The 23,647-nt window shown below is 39.0% G+C and overlaps 1 pseudogene; it reads right to left on the reverse strand.

Annotated features, from left to right (window-relative positions):
- LOC131056025 (histidine--tRNA ligase, chloroplastic/mitochondrial-like) overlaps positions 1–23,647 on the reverse strand; it is a 153,076-nt pseudogene that overhangs the window by 108,719 nt on the left and 20,710 nt on the right.

The raw sequence follows: 23,647 nt of genomic DNA on the forward strand, positions 1-23,647 counted from the left end.
GAAACACTCACATAGATCCCTTTCTATCTCCCGTCATCAGAGAAAAGTCAAAAGTTATTCATGTGAATTGTGAAGCATTCCAACTTCAAAAACCTGTCAAATTCTAGCTTCAGCCCATATCAGAACCAGTTTGTTGTTTTACCAATTATTAGTTTACCACAAGTTACAAATTCACTAGTGGTGAACACATAGTTTGCTGCCCGTGTAAGTGGCAAATGCATCAAATTTGCATTTCCAGGTACATTTGATGCCTGCAAACTATAAATTTGTTGGCAATGTTCTGGACCACCCTTTAGATCTTCTAAACCATTCAAACAGCTATTGTCCACTATGTTTCAATCAATTTGGCAGTGATTTCTTCTCCCAAGTCACATCCTTAATATTGAACTCCATATTGACTCCAATGGTCCAGCATGTTTGACCCACCTTACAGATTAACAAAGTAAAATGGGGAAATGAAAGTAAAGAAATGGAATAAAGAAGACACAGTGCTAACAGAAAGTAATGACATGCAAAGACAATGTAATGTCCCCATTTTACGAGCATCAGAGTTTGTAAGAATTAGCCTATCATTTGACCCTCGTAGACTAATAATTATTGATAGAGGGCCTCGTGTGGCAGTTACTTGGTGATTAGAGACATTACTCTTCAGCTGGATTCAGGTTTTGGCCTTTGCACAGGTTTTTTGACTCAGTTCCACATACTTACTATTTATAGTAAGTCACTATTCAGGGTTTCTATTTTTAGGCAGGCATCCAATCACATGGAGAACGGGGAGAGTCGACTCCTGGCTCAGACGGCTTAGCAATCAGACAAGTACATCAAGAGATATTAAAGCTTAAGTGACTTAAGTGATTTATTTAATATTTTAATATTATTATAAAGTTCTAAAGTAACTTTATAATAATAAAGTCACTTTAATATAATAAAGTGCGTTAAGTGAATAATTTAATGTGGGAATAAATCTTTTATCCCACATTGGCCAGGAAGGTGTTTGAGCTTTCTTAAGGAAAGAATAAAAGGAAAGGCAGGAGTTCATTCTCGGCATCCAGTTGATGAATAGTATTTTGATTGATTTTTATTGTGGAGCCTAGGGCTTTCGCAATTTTCTTCTTTGATCATAGGAAACGAAAACTTCCTATTGATAGCAATTTTGAAGGTGTGAAATAACACCTGAATTATTGCAGTTGTGGGAAAGAATACTTCAGTTCTTTCATTTGTGCAAATTGGTGAAGTTTTCTACAAGGATTTGAAGTTTATTGTTGAAGAACATTTATAGTTGGTTGTGAATCATCCTTCTTTGGCAACAAATTATTCAAGGTTTTAAGAGCAGATTGCAAGTTTGTTCTTGCTGCTACAGTGCGCGTGAACAGTGCCGTGAATAGTGCGCATGAACAGTGCCGTGAACAGTGCGCTACAGTCGTTTGAGTTCTATAGAAGGGGATTTAGAAGGGTTGAACAGCTATATATATTTGACAAGGGATTTGCATATGAGGAGAATCAAACCAATATATCAAGGCAGCCATTGAAATACCAGGCTTTCTATCTATGGTCATTGTATTAGAAAATCATTACTTCATTGCATCATTTTCTATTATGATTATATCATGAAATATTTGGAGGTTGCATATGTTTAATGGAAATATAATTTGCATATTCCACATTCATGGTAACATTCAACGTTGATCAGCCATTTAGCTTTCATACCAATTGTTTGCTTAAATGCCTAATGGCTATAGGTGTACATTGGGATGCATGACAAGTGTTTGTCTTAATGTCAACTAGCTGTACTAGTTAATTTCAGTCATTACATATGTGTGGAAAGGTCTAAAGCAGCTAGCATATCATTTCTATAACAACTTTGCATTGTTAGAAGCTTTCCATAACTTCATTTGCAGCCTACAAACCCAAAGAAGACAAATAAAGAATTCACTACAGCGGCTTCAAACATTGTATGCCAAATGTTTGACAATATTCCTTGGTGTTCATATAAGCAAAACAGGGTCAGATTAGCTAAGGGATATTACAGTGGTATCAGAGCGGTTTCCTGCCAACCTGTTGGGTGATGGTTGCATTCAATTGGTGGGAAAATCATCCGTGTACAAATCAGTTTTGATTTGGTTTTCAGTTGGGTAGTGAAAATGGGCTACATGACAACATTGTTCAGCGATAAACAGGCACTGAAAGAACTTGAACAATCACAATACAAGCTCAGCCGAGAGTTGTTGCGTTTAGAGCAAACGTTTTCAAAGTTTGGGTTGCCTAAAAGATTCAATTCACTTCCTACCAGCAAAGGTCGAACACCACAAAACAAAGAAGAAGAAGTGATTAGCATGTTTAAGGAGTATAGCACTCTTCCTCAAAAAATTAAGAAGGAACTTCCTTTCATGAGTTACATGGATTTGCACCCTGTTGACGTGTATTTTGTACACCATCATACACAGAATAAAATACCAATAGGCATCTTATCCTCTCTTGAGAAAATAGTCTCTAACTGCTGAAGATTCGCGTAAAGGATCAGTTAGGTAGACTCCAAGGTTCTTTGATGTAGGGTCTCTACGTGTGGACAAGCTCCAGTGGTATGATGTGATTTGCTGGAATCACAAGGGGACTTACATGTGATGATTGAACTTCCGATCTGCTTTGCTGGACACAGGCTCTTACTAACTTGGATTTGAAAAAAATGGAAAAAGGATAAGGGCGAAGAGAGGATCTAATCCTAATACTAAGAATGTAGGAGCAATGACTTGATTTTTGATGAAACTCTAACTAGGTCTTGTTTTGACATCAATGGAACATCTACACAAGACTAGTGCGATCTTCTATGGGAAGCTTTATGATGTTCAAATCATCACCGCAGGCATAGATACCATCCAAGTTGATGCATATCAATGAAGAGGCAACAAATTGAAATTGAGCTTAGGCTGAACGATTCCAGTTGACTACACAAGGCAAGTCTGCAATCAACAAACTGCTAGTAGTATGGATATACGAATTCCACCATTAATCAATCACATTTCCTCCATTCATCTAATCATCTACCATCTAAGATTGAAGACTCAACAAGAAACCATGCAAATTGCAAGAAAACGACATATTTCACCATTGCTTCAATGAAAATGGAGTTTGTTTACAATCAATGGCAACAATTTCTTGCCTTGTCCTCCTATTCTACTCTAATTACTATTCTATCAACTATATTCTAACTCTTCTAACTATTTACATGCTATCTCTAACTTATTGCCAATTAGCCTTTACAAATGAAATGCCTGGGCTTATATAGTGCCCACAATACAATTTGATGGCTTAGATCAATTCAAGATCAATGGCCAAGATTCAACAATGAAAACCCTAATTAGGGTTTGTTACAACCATTACATAACATTTAATGCTTGACCAATGATAAAATTGTATTGCTTGGACACATGTCCCTTCTAGAAAAATCGACCAATGGATAGCCGGGGTAGGTACATCGGAGTTTGTGCCACCTTCCATGAGTTAAGTACATTGAATCTAGACATGCTGAGGTGGACCTCACTGACTGGAGAAATGATGACTAGGACGCCACCTCATTTGACACTTGTAACTTGGTAGATATTCAACTTGATGTTGTTGAGAAGCTTGCTTTAATTAATTTATCTGGAACTATTTACTTCTTCAACGAGCCCTTGTTCTAACTCCCTGTGTCCTTGATGTGCAGGATGATGATGTACCTCGCCTTGGAACGTTGGATTGAAAGAGGTCGCCCTTGTCCTGGCTTGATCGTCCCGGCGAAGATCGTCCTTGATTCGGCTTGATTTTCCTTGATGAGATCTCCATTTGATGCCTACACAACATTTCAAAATTAGTACCATGATTTTGCAATACATAACATAAATTAGAGAGCAATTTTTTAGGAAACTTAATGATAAGTCCTTTATTAATCAATTTCCTAAAAAAGAATTGAGCCATCAAAATTCAAAATTTAAGCTATGACGATCAATGAATAAAGCAATAAAAATAAATCGCCATACCTCAATAGAGAGCTAACTCTAGAATGCAAAAAGGAAAAGACCGCCTAGGCAAAAATCAAAATTTGATGGCTTCAACGTGATCTTGAAGGATAATGAACGTCCTCTTTGTCAATTCGCTACCCTTGGGGATATCTTTGATGTGTTCTTCAATGTCCTTGGCAAGTTCGCCTAACTCGAAACTCGAACTCCTTTGATAATGCTTGCACCTTCCCTTTGAAATTCGCTCCTCCCCTTGGATGATAATTTCGCCTTGGATAAAACTAGTGCCATTCTTTGTTTTGAAATGAAATTCGCTCCTTCAAACACACTCGCACTTTCTCCTTCAAGATCGCATGTAAGAATTGATAAATGATGATGTGAAAATGACAATTTTCACCCTCCCTTTATAGCGCTCATCTCATAATTACCACCTTAGGCCGACTTTGTAATTAATAAGGCAATTTAAAACGATTTTTAAACAAATAACAAAGGCCGACCTCTAAAATACCAAGCGCTTTACTCAAAAAAATAATTAATTAATTAATTAATTATTAATGCCTTACGTTTTTAATTTGCAAATTTCGATTTTTATAAAGGCAAAAATAATTAATAAAAGATCAACGCCACATTAAATGCCAAATTAAATAGGATTTTCAATTTTTTATTGAACTTAGCATTTAAGGAAATTTGAATTTGTTTATTTGGCGCCAAAATTGTGAAAACAAAGGGACGTACCTCATCGCTCTGGTCCCTTGGAGAGGGACAGGAGCGATCCATGATTTTGTCTTGATTTTTGCATTTTTCACGTTCAACTCCTTCATCTCCACGTTCAACATTGATCATTATGATGAATCCTTCGAATTTGATCGTCTTACATGCGTTCATAAGTGCCCTTGGGTGTCCATCGCCCTGGTCCTTGTCCAAAGGACAGGAGCGATCTTCTTGTTTCCACGTCCATCTTGCATCTTTTAACTTCGATCTTTTATTGTTGGCGAATAACATCCTTTGTTCGTGTCTTTTGCGCTTATTCCATTTGCTCGCATGAAGTTTTGGGCGTATTAAAGGGATCATCGCCCTTGTCCCTTGGAGAGGGACAGGAGCGATCCATGTTTTCTCCTTGATCTTGTCAACTTTAAACCTTGATCTTCTTTGTGATGTCCTTCAAACGTCGTCCTTCACCTTACCTAACCTCGCCTAGCTTGGGTCTTGAAGGAAAATGAGTGCTTTTGATAGTATCGCCTTGGTCCTTGTCCAAAGGATAGGAGCGATGGGAGCTTTTCACCTTGATTGGCAATGTTTGGACGTTGAAAAACTCTTGCATTTATCTTCAAACGATGCCTTGGACCATGCATTACCTTATGAAATCTTGCTCTTATGTAAATCTTGCACAAAATGACCAATGCATCTAACATCGCCCTGGTCCCTTGGAGAGGGACAGGAGCGATCTATGTCCTAGGATGCGTATTTCATCAATGTGACGACCTTTGAGTACTTTTGCTTGCTAAAGACGCCTTGAAATGTCCCTCGCCACTTTGTCTTGACTTGGATCGACCTTGAATTTTGGAGGAACGACCTTGAACTTGCATAGGAAGTATCATTACCATTGTATCGCCCTGGTCCCTTGGAGAGGGACAGGAGCGATCCTCCTTTTGTAGCCTTTATCTCACTTTGCCAGGTTCCAAGTTTATATTCAACGGATTCGTCTTTCTTCACTCCATTTGTTCATGCCTTAACATCATCTGTAACTTTGCAAGAAAATCATTTATATCAAAAATCGCTCTGGTCCCTTCCTGAGGGACAGGAGCGAACTAGGCATTTAGGACCTTTGTGGACGTCCAAAAATCTTCAATTTGTATTCAATGCGTCCATCTCATGTTTTCCCTTGTTTTTGAACGTAAACTTGCCTTGACATTTGCCTGGATTCTGTCTAATGAAGGAAATCGCTCTGGTCCCTGGGAGAGGGACGAGAGCTACAAGGTACCTCGCCCTGGTCCCTTGGAGAGGGACAGGAGCGATTTGGTCATTCTAGGTCATTCTCCTTCACCTTTGGCATTTCAAATTATATTCATTTGGTAAAGCACCTTCCTTTGGACCCTTTCAAATTGCTAAGTCATCAAAATCTTGCAAGGACAAGGCGAAATTTGAATTTGTAGCTCCGGTCCTTCACTGAGGGACAGCAGCGATTTTCCTCCTGGAGGCGTTTCTGTGCTCATGAAAATCTTCAATTTATATTCAATGGAAAGATATCGCCGTTCTCCATCGCTTCCAATTCGTAATTCATCTTGACCCTGCAGGAATAGTAAAATATTTGAAAACGAGCTCCCGTCCTTCACTGAGGGACAGGAGCGATTTTGCTCCTACAGGCCAAAATAACATGATTTTTCACATTTTAACACTTCACGAGGCGAAAACAAATCAATTCCAATGCCCAGGATCAAAATCAAAAAAGGTCAAAATTTGGTCAAAAGATTCAATCGGACAAAAATTCACATTTCACTTTCAACACTTAGACAAATTTAAGCTTTGCATCAACATTCCAATTGAAAATTAGACCATTCTGGCGAATTCATTGCATTCGAAATTTGCATCCTACGAAAGGAAGCTCAAAAAGCTCTCAAAACCGACTGGATTCAAACCAAAACCCTAAAAAGCAAAGCGAAAATGAGCAAAAAAAAACATGGGTCCCCATTTGCAATGGGGCGATGTGTGAAAACGTCACAACACACCCGAGTCTTTGCCATAAGACAGAGTTTGCAAGGAATAAATATCACACTATAGCTAATGAATTGTTTACACATGAAATGGATAGAGAATCTACACATAAGGATGATACAACTCTTCATCAAAATGATTTGGTATCTTCAAATTCCTATGAAATATGCAGAAATTTATATGATGAATTTGATAGACATGCTGATTTGATTCAAGAAGACACTAGCACAGCTTTGGTTAATGATTTATCTACATCATCCTTGCAAGAGGTGACTCAAGAAGTTTCTAATATAGAGGCTACTTCTGATTTTCATGACAGCAATGATGAAACTTTGCATGAGCATGAGACAGCAGTTTTTTCACATGTGCAAAATGATCCTATTGAATTGTCACATGAAAGTACTCAGAAATTGGGTACTAATGATGCATTGTATGTGGAGGATTCATGTCATGGTGAGTCTGATTTTCCAGATCAGACCTTTGAAAACAAGCTAGAAGATTCATATGTTGATACGGAATCCCAAGATCGTGCTTTGGATGGGCATGCAGTTACTTTGAGAGTGGAGGTGTGTGAAGATACTGTCATACCAGCAACTTCTACCTTATCAGTTGAGCCATCCTTTGAGGTACAAAGCAGCAGTACCTTAGATGTTGAGGTGTGCATGGATGAAAGCACACATGATGCTGCTTATCATGTAGTGAGTGATGACGAATCAGCCTCATATCATAGTGCATATTGTGAACCGGAAAACTTGTATGGGGGTCATAAGCTACAGAATCCTCATCATTTGGTTGGGCAACTAAAAGTGAATGACAATATGATTGCCACAACCATTGAGCATTTTGATGTTGCTCGTCAGATGTTGGCTACCTATGGTTGGAGTACTCCTTTGACAGATGAGCATGGTGATAGTGGTTTTTCCCTTGCAGAGATACATGCACTTCGAGAAGCAATTGGAATGATGAAACAAAATTACCTAAAACTACTTGCGGATAGGGATTTTCTTCTCGAGTGGGATTGCATTTGTTATGATGCATTGAAGGGAAAGGAGGAGCAGGTCGATGAGCTCACTCATGAGCTTGAGGTGACTATGGACTCATGGCAGAGTGCCGAGTTGGCTCTTCAAGAGTCACAGTTACAGATTGAGAAGCTTACCGAGTAGTTGAGTTTGGCACAGTCTCCACCAACTGCAGATATAATACAGTTATATGCAGAGGCAGTTGATGAGGATTTTATATCCACTGGTTGTAGTGAAGATGTGGTTACATCTATCACAGATATAGGTACGAAAGTTTCAGCTGGGATGAGTACCTTGGTTGAGAGCAGTAGAGAACCACTAGTTGCATCAAGTTCTCCTGAGGTCAGTACAGTGACAGTTGATGCAGGACAGTTTACTGGTAGCTCTTGTGTCACAATGGTGGATTCTCTTGAGAGTTGTGTGGTAGTACACAACGCTACTCCGTCCTCACAGGGCATTTGCAGAGTGTCATCTAGTTGGGAGTATGGCTCCCATGTTGATTTGTTTCCATCTCCTGGAAGCAAATCTGTCACTTCATCCCATGCAGCTGATTTTGGATGCCAGCTTGTTGTTTTTCAGAATCAAAGGGATCAACTGCTCGATTTAAGTGTTGTTAGTGATGAGCCATTGACAGAGGTTGGAGCATTTTACCGCGACTACACAGTGAGGAGTGCTCATCATTTTTCTTTTGATCCACACATAGAGGACTTGATGATGCATCCGTGTGGATTGGCTCCGAGATGCCATCCTTTGTGGGATGGGTATTCATCATCTTCAGAAGATGGGATTAGCAGTTGCGAGCGCCCGACTCAACAGTTTATGGGGGATTACTTGCAGGGACAGCTATCAGTTATACATCATGCTGATATGTATCCAATAGGGTTTGCTACTTCTATGTCACAAAGTTTTCTTATGGGTACATGGTTACAGAATGACTATGGTGTCAGTGGGCATGATGGTTTGGTTAGTTATCACATCCATGGGAGTTTACCGAGAGCTGTAGAGAGATATTGTGTTATAGACGCTTCCAGATATTTTTATCTCTATATGGCGAATGGATGTGGGGTTCAGTTGTTTTGGGATCCAGGAGGCGACAGGTTTGGCACAGTGTATTGGATGGGTCCCATTGGCTTGCTTCACCACTTCTGGCATGGTGAAGTTGAGATCAGAGTAGCGCAGAGGAAGTCAGAGGGTATTAGGCTTGGCAGACTTCCATTCCGGGTTTGGGATCCAGGGATATTGTGCGCAACTATCTTTATGTTGGTGCTACAGGAGTCGGTTAAGGATGTGTGGGACATTTCACAATTCTCCTTTTGGGCCTCCCGAGGATTGGAGTTTCTTTGCAGTGGAGATTGCTTGGGGACAAGCAATTTCAGGGAGGGCGAACTGTAATGTCCCCATTTTGCGAGCATCAGAGTTTGTAAGAATTAGCCTATCATTTGACCCTCGTAGGCTAATAATTATTGATAGAGGGCCTCGTGTGGCAGTTACTTGGTGATTAGAGACATTACTCTTCAGCTGGATTCAGGTTTTGGCCTTTGCACAGGTTTTTTGACTCAGTTCCACATACTTACTATTTATAGTAAGTCACTATTCAGGGTTTCTATTTTTAGGTAGGCATCCAATCACATGGAGAATGGGGAGAGTCGACTCCTGGCTCAGACGGCTTAGCAATCAGACAAGTACATCAAGAGATATTAAAGTTTAAGTGACTTAAGTGATTTATTTAATATTTTAATATTATTATAAAGTTCTAAAGTAACTTTATAATAATAAAGTCACTTTAATATAATAAAGTGCGTTAAGTGAATAATTTAATGTGGGAATAAATCTTTTATCCCACATTGGCCAGGAAGGTGTTTGAGCTTTCTTAAGGAAAGAATAAAAGGAAAGGCAGGAGTTCATTCTCGGCATCCAGTTGATGAATAGTATTTTGATTGATTTTTATTGTGGAGCCTAGGGCTTTCGCAATTTTCTTCTTTGATCATAGGAAACGAAAACTTCCTATTGATAGCAATTTTGAAGGTGTGAAATAACACCTGAATTATTGCAGTTGTGGGAAAGAATACTTCAGTTCTTTCATTTGTGCAAATTGGTGAAGTTTTCTACAAGGATTTGAAGTTTATTGTTGAAGAACATTTATAGTTGGTTGTGAATCATCCTTCTTTGGCAACAAATTATTCAAGGTTTTAAGAGCAGATTGCAAGTTTGTTCTTGCTGCTACAGTGCGCGTGAACAGTGCGCATGAACAGTGCCGTGAACAGTGCGCATGAATAGTGCCGTGAACAGTGCGCTACAGTCGTTTGAGTTCTATAGAAGGGGATTTAGAAGGGTTGAACAGCTATATATATTTGACAAGGGATTTGCATATGAGGAGAATCAAACCAATATATCAAGGCAACCATTGAAATACCAGGTTTTCTATCTATGGTCATTGTATTAGAAAATCATTACTTCATTGCATCATTTTCTATTATGATTATATCATGAAATATTTGGAGGTTGCATATGTTTAATGGAAATATAATTTGCATATTCCACATTCATGGTAACATTCAACGTTGATCAGCCATTTAGCTTTCATACCAATTGTTTGCTTAAATGCCTAATGGCTATAGGTGTACATTGGGATGCATGACAAGTGTTTGTCTTAATGTCAACTAGCTGTACTAGTTAATTTCAGTCATTACATATGTGTGGAAAGGTCTAAAACAGCTAGTATATCATTTCTATAACAACTTTGCATTGTTAGAAGCTTTCCATAACTTCATTTGCAGCCTACAAACCCAAAGAAGACAAATAAAGAATTCACTACAGCGGCTTCAAACATTGTATGCCAAATGTTTGACAATATTCCTTGGTGTTCATATAAGCAAAACAGGGTCAGATTAGCCAAGGGATATTACAGACAAAAAATCTACCACCAAAGCATAAAAGTAAATAACCCAAAAAGAGAAAATACTTCATTTATAGTAGTCAGATTCAATTTGGATGGTCAACTGTACAATTTCTTAAAAAGATAAGGAGCCTTCAATAGATGCTTTTAAATAAAGTAATACACAAAAAGTGATTTCCAACCAACAGGTGCTACATAAACATTTGTAACTGGGTGAAGAACAGCAAGTCAATTAATCTAATAATATTTAAACTTTGTACAAAAGGTATGTTCTTACCCCTACAAAAGCATTACAAAATGTTCCTTCATTTAAATTTTATCTCAGTCAAAATCTACATCAATAAGAATCACCTGTTCAGTTATCTCTTCCCCTGCTTTTCTCACAAATAGTGCTTCAGACTCCACGACTGGAAAATCAACTTCTTCAAATGCAAATAATCTGGAAACCCTCAAAAAGCACGACAATTTTAACCATGTGTGAGAAGATTATGAAGTCTGTACGCAAATTTTATAAATATGGACAAGCTTCACCTCTTGAAACTTTTGAAAGAGCCAATTGCGTAGGCGCATGTCCTCTGGCGGAAAGTCTCTAGTTCCACGTGGAGGATTAACATCAATGACTTCCCCCTGCTTTGGAGGAGCATAAGCAGTCGTTGATTGCCCAGCCTTCTTTTCTGTGATGGAGACTTCTCCTTCCTCCATGTCAGCATTTGTTGACACTAATATTAAGAAAAAACTAAGTTTTATATTTGGATGCAAAGTAACACTTATTTTAAGCTTAGCAAACCATAAAAAAATTTAAAATATTTCTGCATAGTACAAGTTCACAAAAAAGGCAATCTTTACTTCAATATCATGACTAAAAGTATCATTTTCAAAACGAATGGAAACAAGAACCCATTGTTCAATTAAGAAAGTATAGAACTTTTACCATCAACTACTGCAAAACACAATAAATGAATATGTTCCAAATGAATAGAAGCAGGAAGCATTATTCAATCAAGAAAGTATAGACCTTTTTCCATCAAATAATGCAAACAGTAGCTGAACAATATGTGTGGCTTGAACAAATGTTAACAAAATCCAGAAATCTCAAAGCAAAAATGTTGTGAACCAACTACGTTACCAGATAATCCCGCTACCACTGTTGTTTCATGTATCTCACATATCAGGAATAGATACAAGTAGACACATAATAGATATGTATCCAGTATAACTGCATATGCCGTAATATATCAGGATACAACAGTGCCATATCTGGATAAGTCACGGTGTATAGGCTGTATTGTAATATGTGCCCCATACAGCTGGATACACCATGATGTATCTCAATACAAGAGTAACATATCTGGATAGATTACAGCATACCCAATATTTTTCCACCTTGTAATTGGGTTGTTTCCAAGCCATATTGGAATTTCTGGCATCCATGATTTAATATGATATGTCACAATATTTTCATTGCAAAAAATTGTACAATTTTGGTTTTGTATGTATGTGTCTCTGTATGTAATTTTTTTCATTTTTCTTTTGGTATAGAGGTATCCCTTACATATCATTTTGAGGGGCTGTCTATAAAAGTGCAATATCCTTATCCTGATAACTTAGGCTGTAACTCAACAAAGTAAAATTAATGAACACAAAAGATATATCTCGACCTTTTTATGTTTCATTCCCTGATATTAAAACAGAACTTCATTCCTACCTAGTATGATGGCAGATACTTGTTATAGAAAATTATAGATCAGAAAAACTTCAGTTAATCTACTTTACTCTTGTAGTAATATGCTAACTCGCCAGGTTTGCCAAATTTTATTGAAAACTTCAAAGTCCAACAAATTTTTAAAGAAACCCTAAAAATCATTTAAAATCGTTATAAAGCAATAGCCAAGTAAATTTTTGATGTATTTGCTTCTTCCAAATGAAAAGAAACAAGAAGCCATTGTTCAATAAGTATAGGCCTCTTACCATCAACTATTGCAAAACACTAGCTGAACAATGTGTGTGGCTTGTGCAAATGCCAACAAAAGCTAGAAGTCTCAAAGTAAAAATGTTGCAAAGCGAAGGCTGATTCAGGTTGCAAGTACATTACCAGATACCCCCTACCACTGTTGCATCATGTATCCTGTGTACAACGTATTGATACGAGAACAGACATATGACAGATATGTATCCACACAGCCAGATATATTGTGATTTTGTATGAGAATACAGCAGTGCTGTATCTGGATAGGTCATTGGGTATCAAGACTGTATCTGCAATGTATTATGTGCCACATATAGCTGGATGCACTGTGATGTATCTTGATACAACAATACCATATTTGATAGGTTACGGCATATCCACACTGTATCCACAATGTTCCCCCCATGTGATTGGGTTGTATCCAGACCATATCAAAAAATTTGCCATCAGAGATGTAATATCATGTTTCAACATTTTAATTGAAAAAAATTGTGTAATATTTGGTTTTGTTTGTGTGTGTGTGCATGTAATCTTTTGAATTTTATTTTATTTTTGTATGGACATATCTCTGACATCATATCAGGGGGCTCCCTAAAAAATGTGTCATGTATCCCACTAACTTAGGTTGTAACTTGACAGAAGTAAAATTTATGAACACAAAAAATATATCTTAAAATTTTTTGTTTCATTGCTTGATTTTCAAATGGAAATTCATTCCCAACTAGTTTCAGGCAGATAATCGTTATAGAAAATTATAAATAAGTAAAACTTATGTTAGTCTACTTTGCTCTTGCAATGGATGCTGTAATAGTCAATAAGAAGGAAAGAGATTTGAGATGGATCCTACCCCCACATGATTAGTGGCAACTGAACTTCGATGGGCCTTCTCGGGATACCCTGGATGAAGCTGGGGACTGGCTCTATTAATTGCAATCCTAGAGATATGATGAAAGACGATTGTCTGCTTTGGGACAAAAGGGCTACTAATGAGGCAGAGTGTGAGGTTTTGACTGGGGCCTATATTTGGCTTCTTCAGAAGGGTGAAGAAGGTGTAGAAATCTAGTTTTTGAAAGTTACTCATAAATTGTTATGGGATAAATTTGAATTGATGCATTTCACACATTGTTTCTAGGATCAAAGTAAGGTGGCAGATCAACAACGATGGCTTTGAGCTGTGATGTCCCTTAACAAGGTACCATTGAGAAAGGTTAATATTGAGAAAGCTCCTTGTATTATCTTCACAAAGGATGATAGCCTACAAAACGTGAACTAGTCAATACAAGAATGACGCATGACTAACTGGTGGTTGACAATTAACAAGAATAGGCAAGTTAGACTATTATATGAATAAGAATGATGAATACATATTATGGACCATGACTTGAGGAGAGTCAAAGCAAAGTTTAACATCAACTAAGTATATCAAAGATAATTTAAAAAGTCTTGCCTATGCTGAGCTTTCAGTCAACAGACGAGTTTGATTAGACTATCAAGGAAGTGATTCAATAGTCCTCAAATGGGGGGGATTGAGCCAAAGGATTAAAGTGGCCAGCCGACTCATCAAAATGATATACATGATGAACGTTATAACAGTGGTAATATTACATAAGGAATTCAACGAGGGAAGGAGTTGGAAATTCAGATAGTTATACTTAATAGTCCACAAGGAATAAGAGCCTATTAAGTAATGTCGATTCAAGACTATTGCTTGAGGCGAATATTATACTTAGTGATGGTCATCAGATGAAAAATGTTGGAGATAATATATGAAGAATGGCCAATGGACAATCGTGGTTTCCTTCCGATCCGATTCATGGGAATGCAGAATATGTTTATGCTGCTGTACATATCATGTAGCCACGGATTAAGTCTTCTAAGGAACAAGGTTATACAATCAATACAAGGACAGAACCAACCAATTCAGTATTATATTAATCCGGTAACTATAGTGTTGACTGAACAATGTATCCTCTCTTTGCTATTCCATACTTAGTCCAGTCTGAAGACCAACACGGCTTATCAATGGAGCAAGGGAATTACAAGTTAAACAATGATTTGGAACAGAAGGAGCAATTACGGTGAAATTGGAACGAGCTTCTTTCCAGCATCACAACATTTATGTAGGAAGCCATTAACAATCTTTGCAGAGGATACAATTAGAATTAAAAGATCGGTAATGGTGATTAAGATAAAGCAAAGAAATAAGAAATGATGATTTAAGTGTATTAAGGAATATGATATGATCCATAAAATGATAGTTATACATTCATAAGGATATCAAGAATAAAACAGATCAGCTTGATTAAAAGAAGATTAGAAAGGGATCAAGCCCGATCTGCATAAGTTAATTAGCTAACTAAAATATAATGAAGGGGCACGTATCAGTTAGTGCAAAGGGGTGTGGAAGTGAGACACAACTTCTCACATCATGCCTTATCGTGGATACTTAAAGGCAATCACTAGCTCTTCAAAAGAAAAAAAAGAAAAGAATTTATGTTTTAATTTTTATTCAAGTTGAAATGCTCAAGTAGAGTGACAGAAGTACCAAACATGGATGCTTGAAGAACTAACGTTACCAATCAGGGAAAGCTCCACCCATTTCAAATGCATGAATACGTTAGCAGAATTCTGAAAGAGCATTCAACTGATTCCTTAAAGATCACAGTTAGACCAGAATTCATCGCATAAGCAAGAGGATTTAAATATCAGAAACAGTGATAGTCAACATCCTATCAAACCATTATTAGAAGCAGAAATTAGTGTGACAAGGACTTGAAGCAGCGATCAGCATACTACTTTCAGAATCGATTGGCTTATATGGTGCAGGAGCACATGGGTCTAAGGTGGTCAACCCCAACCAAAAACATGTCCAATTTCTTTTGTTTCAGTTTTGTTTTTGTTCTCAGTTGTATTCTTTTCAGCACTTATGGTTGATAACAACTATATGCATACACAAAGCATTATAGGCATTCACACTTTAAGGTTGTTTGTTTGATGTGTATGCAAATGTTGAAGCATAGACAGGCACGTGTATATATTTAACAGAATGCCTCAATGGATGGCATCTTATGGACTGCACTTATTGTTGATTATGGACGAAATGTATTTGTTGATAAGGTTTCAGAAATGTTTAAGAAAATCTAATTGGTGGTGTGAAGCCAAATTTCCCAACCTTTAACCAGCATCATGAGGGAATGGAATCATTTTTTTTAATATTATAGACTGTTTTGACAGATTGGAATCTGTGAAATGTGTTTTTTTTAACGCTGATATGCATTTCTTACAAGACTTTAGAAACTTTCAAACAATTTACAGGCGTTTACAAACCATTCCACTTGCATTCAAAGTGATGAGTAGTAATGGTCCAAGAAGAGGAAACATCGAATGCAAATCAAGCTATCTTCTCAACATGCTAAAACTAAATGACTTGGGCATTCGATATATATTCAAAGTTTTATTTTTGCAATTGATAGGCATTGGCACCGTTCAGAGTTCCAAAAGTGGGGAAAGAAGAAATAAAGGAGGCAACAGTTAGAAGCATAATGTTCCTCCATCGAATTGCTAACATTCTTTAGTCTGCCAAATCAAAACAACCTGCAATGACATGAATGACAAGTGTTCTCATTAAACCGTTTTGGGAGAAATGAAGCGGCCAGAAAATGAATCAATGCAAATATACAAAGTAATGTGATATAAAAGAGAGAGGCACGATAGAGTGAATGAGCCCAAGAGTTTTGAATGTGGGTTGTGCAGATAGTGTGGGCATCGGCTAAGATTGGCCGAGAGAGATAGAGATATTGTAAAGAGGATTAATGTGAAGAGAGTGTTGTCGGGTAATTAAGCATTAAGGTAAATTGTGTTAGCATCGGCAGTTAACCCGTTGGTTGTCGGCAGTCGGCATCAGGTAACTGACCAGACTCCTTTATATTGTATCTGTTTCCAGTCTTTGGACATGCTATTGTAGTCGAACATATTGCTATCATTGTATGTACTGGCTTATTATGAATCAATAGAACACTTCTGAGTTCCATATATTCTATGTGCTTCTGTCATTTATGCAATGTCTTAACCTGACACTTTACGAGAAAAACATTTGGCGTCGTTGCCTAAGTAAAAACCTAGGAGCAACGGGGAAAAGGACGTACTACATGGCACACGGATAATGGGACAACCATTACCAAAAGGAACGAGTGACCCTGACAGAGAACCCGAAGAACTGTTTGAGGGGGAAAAGACACTCACGAAGGATTTCTCTTGCATCCTACAGGCGGCAATCGAAACACACGTACGGAGGGAAGCCACCGCCAAAGATGTCCTAGAAGATGCTGTGTGGAGTTTGCTCAGAGTAAGCCCCGTTGTGAATCGGTTGATGAGCGAACTGCCTAACCTTTCGGCACAAGGATTTTTGGCTCTCTAGAACCGAAGGGAAGACATCTACCAACAGAACCGACGGCAACAAATTCTACGAGAATTTAGGGAGCGCCAAGAAGATGAGTGCAATACATGAACTTTGACGGTCAAAGAGAATAAATAAGAACACCCCTATTGTAATGAGTATGTCAGTGACATACATTATGTATGAGGGATGAAGTAATAAAAGTGTTATGTTTTTTTAATTTGATGTCTTGTTTTAACCCATGAAGAAAGAGTAGAATTAATGCCCAATCTATTAAATAAAGACAAATACAAAAAAGAATACGTAGGGGACGCGGAAGAAGCCACCCAACGAGCACTAATTCTTGAGCAAAAAGCCGAACGAAGGAGAAGATTCAAAAAGGTCGCCGAGGAAGGAAGTGGTGAAAGTGGCAGCCATGGTTCTGGCAAGGACCAAGAATCTGTGCTAATCGAAACCACGAGGAAACGGTTGGGGGATTTGTCCCTCACATTGGAAGAGATCGGCGACGGAAGTACGGTGGACCCGTACACACTTTTCAGAGGAGACAAGACCAGGAGGGAGACGAGAACCGAGACCGAAAATAGGGAGACTGAGGGTACCGTTGCAGCCGAAGGTGTCCGGGAGACACAAGGGCACGGTACGAGAAGTAACTTGTTCGGTTCGGGGTCATCAAACCCTGCCAGTCAGAGTAACCCGATGGGCACTAACGTGCCAGTTTCTGTAGCACCAACGTCTGGAGGGGTAGGCTCAGGAGGCGAAGGCTCAATAGGCACAGGTTCGGTAGGCGCAGGCACAAGAGGCGTAGGAGTAGAAAAACCCAAAGGAGGGATGGCAAGTAAACAAAAATTGCCAAAGTTCACAGGGGACGGCAAGGAAGATCTCGTACGGCACTGCCGTACATGTGAAACTATTTGGTCTGCCAACAGAGTGATGGACCAGGATGACTGGGTACAGCAATTCCCAGCCACATTACGTGGAGTTGCCATAGATTGGTACTCCGATGTTGACAAGCAAAAAGTGGCCACATGGGCCAATCTACAGAAGGAATTCAAGGAGGAGTTTCGGTTGCTCCGTGATGACAATGAAATCATAGCTAAGATATACAGTACCAAACAAGGTACCAAGGAGACAGTACAAACATACAGCCGGAGGCCGAAAGAATTGCTGGGTACAATGGAAAGCCAATCGACAGATGGATTGAAGAAATGATGGTTCGTTGAAGGGTTGAAATCCTCCCTACGGAAGAAGATGAAAATTGTACCCCCGACGTCATATGACGACACCTATAATAGGGCGATGGACCTGGAGAGCGAACACAAAATGTCAAAGAAGAAGAAAAGTAATAAATCCTCATCCGCCGATGACGAAGACTCTGTCGGGGAAAGCAGCAGCGGTGGCGAATCGAGTAAAAAGGTGCACGCGCTCCAAAAGGATATGGAGCAAATGCTAAAGGAATTCAAAGCCATGAAGGGGAGTACAAGTAAGACTGAAGAAAACGACGTGTGGTGTACGGAGTGTAGGAGTGACGGACACACCAAGGGGTCCTGCCCCAAGAAGGCTTTCTGCGACATTTGTTAGATTGCCGAACATTTGACAAAGGAATGTCCCTACAATATGAAAACTAGGAGCCAACAAGTTCTCTTCATGCAAGAGCAGTCGGCTGCCGGAACTTCACAAACCACCAACAATAATGCATCATCTGGCGGATACCGGAACAACCAGCAAGGGGGGAAGACCAATAATAACAATAATAATAGGAGTCGGATCCAATATGATGCGAAGGGACGGCCAATGATCCAGTGTCGAGCCTGCAATCGATGGGGCCACTTTGCCAGGGAATGCACCTCAGAAGAAACTCCACAAAAACTATGCAAATGGTGTTGGCCTGGAGACCACGATGATGGAACTTGCCCAAAGTTTGGAGTGAACCTGCTCAACATTGACAGGACGGAGGAATGGGTATTGGCAATCACACGGTCACAGGCAAAGAAGGCCACATACTTGGACCCTCACACAGAAAAGCAGCGGGCGCTAGAGGCGAAGGCTGAAGTGGCGAAGGAAATGTTGGCACAAGGGAACACTTAGGAAGCGGCAAGTACTTCCCGCTCTGAGGTTGAGGAAAATATCATGAATCAAATGCTGCAGATTGAAGTGCCTATGAAGATGAAGGACCTCTTGGAAATGATGCCGCAATTACGTACGACACTCCTACATACGGTGCAAGTAACTCGATAGAGTCGGGTGACCCGGAATACGGATGTTCCTAGCGGAACACCAACAAACCCATTGGTCTTGACACTATACAGTGGTCGGCACCCGATGGTGATAGAAATGGGAATACTTGGCACCATTTTGACTAACACCATTGTTGACGGCAGGTCAGGAGTGAATGTGCTTTCGGAAGAAACCTGGAAGAAGCTTGGCAAGCCAACACTATAGCCGTCAACCTTCAACTTACTGGGAGCAGATCAACATGGTATCAAACCTCTTGGAACGCTCATGGAGCAACAAGTGACCTTTAAGACACAACCATTTGTCCTCGACTTTGTGGTGATTCCGCTCGCAAAGAAAGGATATGACGCCATTCTTGGCAGAGGGTGGTTGGTGGCAGCCAGAGCGAATCACAACTGGAAGCGTAACACGCTGTCCATGGAGAAAGTCGAGCGAAAATTTATTATCAACCTGAAAACACAACTCGTGAGTGAAGAACTCGCGTCAGAATCGGAATCGGACGGTGAGGGCGGAGTTGATGAAGGAAAGTACAGAAGGGAACCGGATGAGGAAGGCGTCCTGGGAATTGTTGACATGTATTTTGTACACAACCAAACACAGAATAAAATACCCAAATGGTACCTTATCCTCTCTTGATTAAAGCCTCTGAATGTTGAAGATATCGCAGAAAAGGATCAATTAGGATGGCTTCAAGGTTCTTCGTTGTAGGATCTCTACGTGTGGATAAGAACCAGTGGTCATTGTATATGTTGTTTCTTCAAGGGGTCTTACGTACTTTCTGAGAAAGCTTGTCCGTATTACTCTCTTTTTGACCGCAGGAACAGGATCTTCCTAACACTAACAGATTTTCAAAAAACAGCAAAAGATAAGGGTTTCAAGGGATGAATGCTAATCTAATCCTAAGAATGACTCAATGAAGGCTGGGCTTGGTAAGATTCTACCAATTTCAGTATCGCCAAGAAATTACAACTCTACTGGAATTGATGCGATCTTCTAAGGTGATTCAAGTAATTTTCAAATCATCAAGGATATAGGTACTATCATAGAGATACATATCAATACTCCCAAAATGATTGAATTCTTAAGCAATCTCAATATTTCTAGTTGACCACACAAGGTGTCCTTACAATCAGTAAGAAGCTAGTGGTTTGGAACATGAATCTCACCAAAGATCAAGCACAACACTTAGTCCTTCAAACTTAAACTTAAATACTACTTCAACTGAGAGTGATTCAAGAAAATAAACAATCATGAAGATAGCCACAAGTATTGCAATAAAACACCATAACTTCAATATTTTATTGATCTCAAAGCCAAATGGACAACAATTGTTCAAAATTCTTTCTTCACTACTCAATCTTGCTACACAATAACTTTCTTCTCTCTAAGCTCTCTCTCTTCTCTAACTTCTAACTATTATCAAAATGAAAATGAGTGAGGGTATATATAGCATCCTCAAATACAATGAATGGCCCAGATCGAAAGAAGATCAATGGCTAAGATTTTGACACCTAAACCCTAATTAGGGTTTGTTACAAAAAAGGTCCCCATTTAGATGAACATTATTAAATGCATAGCCAAATATTTAATTGGCACAAATATCGAGGAAACATAGACCAATAAGAATTAAGCTGCCACATCATCCTATAACAATTTTTCATCTAAAATTTTGTTCCCTTTCCTATGCTCTTTTTTAGCATATCCAACGAATCTGAACACAATTCCCTCAATCTCAGCAATGGGAATCTCAGGAAGATTCTTCATTCGTTCTTCCAAGTGAAGGACTTGATCAAAAGCAGTGAGAAGAGATGTCTCCTCCATATAACCATGAGGATCAAAATTCTCCCGCAAGGCAAAGAATGAGAATGAGTATAAAGATATTCCTTCTCTGCATCCTCCGAGGCTTGAGTGTTAGGACACACCTCAACTGAATTCCACAATATGATGGGCACGAGAATTCCATTTCCATGCTTGTGTTTGGATGCCTTCGCATAAGCTGCCAACTGTCTAGTCACCTCAAGTAGCACTATCCTGTCTGTTGGATATCTTGGCAACATGTAGGGAGGTGAAGGACACCCCTGAATTCTGATGTATGTGAACTTTTGAAATTGGATGAACCAGGCGCCATACTTCTTCACAAGGTCTTGTGCATCCAGAGACAGACGATTGTGAATCCCACCTTGCAATATCCTGGTAATGTTCATCGTGAATGTGTCATTGACTAACTTGTAGTCACTTCTAGGTGGATGATGCAGATGAACATAAGAATCACAAACCCGTATTTCTCCGGGTCCTCTTCCGATCACTCCTCTGTGAGGTAGCCCTGCATACTCGAAACTTCTGATTAAAGCATATATAACATATGAGCTCATGTGGAATGATTTGGTGGGTCTCAGCCTTCTTAACTGCACGTCCAAACAATTGCTAATGATTCTGGCCCAATGAAGCATTCCTTTTCCTTGGACTATTACTTGAATGAAGAAGAACATCCACTTTTCGAAGAAGAAGGCTTGAGGAGCCCCTGTAACTCGATTGAGCAAAGTTATCAAATCTCTGTACTCCTCTTGGAAATCGATCCTATGTGGCATATTGGGAATCTTGTTCAGGCGAGGCCGACTTTTGAGCAACCAACTCTTATTGATGAGATTCAGACACGTATCGGGATCATCTTCATAGATTGACCTGGCTCCTTCTAGGCTTTTGTAAATCATATCTTTATGGTCTGGAAGATGAAGAGCTTTGCTTATGGCTTCCTCTGAAAGGTAAGCTAAGATGTTCCCTTCCTTGGATACGATCGTCCTTGATTGTGAGTCATAATGGCGGGCACACTCGATCATCAGCTCATGACATTTGACGGTGGGAGGGAAACCTACAGCCTTGATGATGCCACTTTCAATTATCCTCTTCGCAACAGGTGATGGCTTGCCAATGTAGGGGACCTCTCGAAACTTCTTCACGTTGAAGTTGCCTAAGTTGGTGTCTCCGATATTACTCCATTTGGACACGATCCTGGTCTCCAATTCGTCATTCTTCTGATCTTCTTTGATGAGAGCCGGGCGACTAGTAGATACTCCGGCCTTTGGAATCGCCATCTTGACACCTACACAACATTTCAAAATTAGTCCTTGAGCATTAAAGGGTAGAAAATAAGACTCAAAAGAAGGATTTAAGATATTAATCGGGAAATTTCATGATAAATCTAGAATCCTTCATTTCTCAATTAATAAATAAAAAATTCTCAAGTTTTAGACCCTTTCAAAAAAATGCTATTAAAACAAGCCTTGACAAGGAATATCAAAATGAGTCCATACCTTCTCTTGAGTACTAAACTCTAAGACCTTTGAAAATGATGCAAGAAAAATGGATTTTGCTAGGCAAGGTTTAAATCATAGCCCTCTCTTGGATGAATTACGCCTCCCTTAGCCTCCAAAAGAGCTTCACCCCACTTAACCTTCAACACTTAGCAAAATTTTGCCTCCAATCTGCTGGATTTCGCTCCTCAATTTGCCCTTTAATTTCGCACTTAGAAGGAATGAATGAATGATTTGAAATGTGAAGCAACACTCCTCCATTATATAGAGCGCTCACCCTACTCCCTTCAAGGCCGACTTGGCAAAAAAGGGGTAAAAAATAAATAAAATCTCTAAAAAAGGGTGGCCGACTTGCCTATAAAGGCAAAACAATTCCCTTGAGCGCTCATTTTAAATTTAAAAAAATTAATTTTAATCCTCCAAGGTAAAATTTTGATTATTTCAAGGCTTAAAATTAATTTATTAAATGCAAATTGCTTTTAAATTAATGCGAATTTAAATTTAATTTTCCAAATGTTTCAAATTTAGCAATTTTGGTGATTTAGTGCAAACTGGAGAATATCAATTTTTTGATCAAGGTCTCAATGAAGCTTGCTAATGATTTCGCCCTGGACCCTCTCCAAGGGTCAGAAGCGATTTTCCAAATTTAGCCTTGAATATTTCATATCTTGACTCTAAAATCTCCTGGAGGGTGAATTCATATCCAGTTAAGGTCTTGCATTTCAAATTTTGGTATTCTGCATGAGGAATTTAGGTGGAATGGTGGATTTCGCCCTGGACCCTCTGGAAGGGTCAGGAGCGATTTTCTCATTTTAGGTTATAATCCACCTTAGCTTGATTGTTGAACTCTCAACGCAATTTCCAAGATCCATTTCCTTGCACCACTGAGTTACTTCATCAAAAATCTTTAAGGAAATAATGCTTTTAGAGGAATTTTGCCCTGGACCCTCTGGAAGGGTTAGGAGCAACTTTCATAATTTGGCTCAAAATTGACATTTTTCAAAGTTCAAAATCTCTTCAAGGCATCTCAAATAGGTCTTCTCACTGAATTCCAGACTTAGTTCTATCCAACTTAGGAGAAAAAGTGTGATTTTGGTGTTTTTCGCCCTGGACCCTCTCCAAG

This window comes from Cryptomeria japonica, chromosome 8 (genome assembly GCF_030272615.1).
Source record: "Cryptomeria japonica chromosome 8, Sugi_1.0, whole genome shotgun sequence".
In the NCBI taxonomy this organism is placed as follows: Eukaryota; Viridiplantae; Streptophyta; class Pinopsida; order Cupressales; family Cupressaceae; genus Cryptomeria; species Cryptomeria japonica.